The sequence below is a fragment of the Ictalurus punctatus genome, unplaced genomic scaffold, assembly GCF_001660625.3.
Source record: "Ictalurus punctatus breed USDA103 unplaced genomic scaffold, Coco_2.0 Super-Scaffold_100, whole genome shotgun sequence".
Taxonomy (NCBI): domain Eukaryota; kingdom Metazoa; phylum Chordata; class Actinopteri; order Siluriformes; family Ictaluridae; genus Ictalurus; species Ictalurus punctatus.
This window is the reverse complement of record NW_026521086.1, coordinates 3,573,283-3,573,764: the sequence shown is the minus strand read 5'-3', so window position 1 is coordinate 3,573,764 and position 482 is coordinate 3,573,283.

Below are 482 nucleotides of genomic sequence, written 5' to 3'. Positions count from 1 at the left end.
CTGAAAGCAAAGGTTCACATAGGATCACATAATAGAAAGAAAACATTCTACACACCGTTATACCACCAGCAGCAGTCTGGACTGTTGACACAAGGCAGGTTCAAGCTGCTGATGCCAATGTCTGACCCTATCATCTACATGTCACAACAGAAATCAAGATTCATCAAATCAGGCAATGTTTTTCCATGCTTCAACTGTCCAGTTCCAGTGAGTCCACGCCCACTCTAGCCTCAGGTTCCTGTTCTTGGCTCACAGACAGGAGTGGAACCTAATATGGTTGTAGCTTATCCACCTCATTTGGTTAGACGTACTGTATGTTGCAAGAGGGTTTTCTGCTCTCCACACTTGTAAAGTGTAAATTATCATTACCATAGCCTTTCTGTCAGCTCGAACCAGTCTGTCCATTCTCCTCTGTCCTCTGTCATCAACAAGTTGTTTGTTTTTCTCCACCATTCTGTGTAAACTCAAGAGATTGCTGTCTG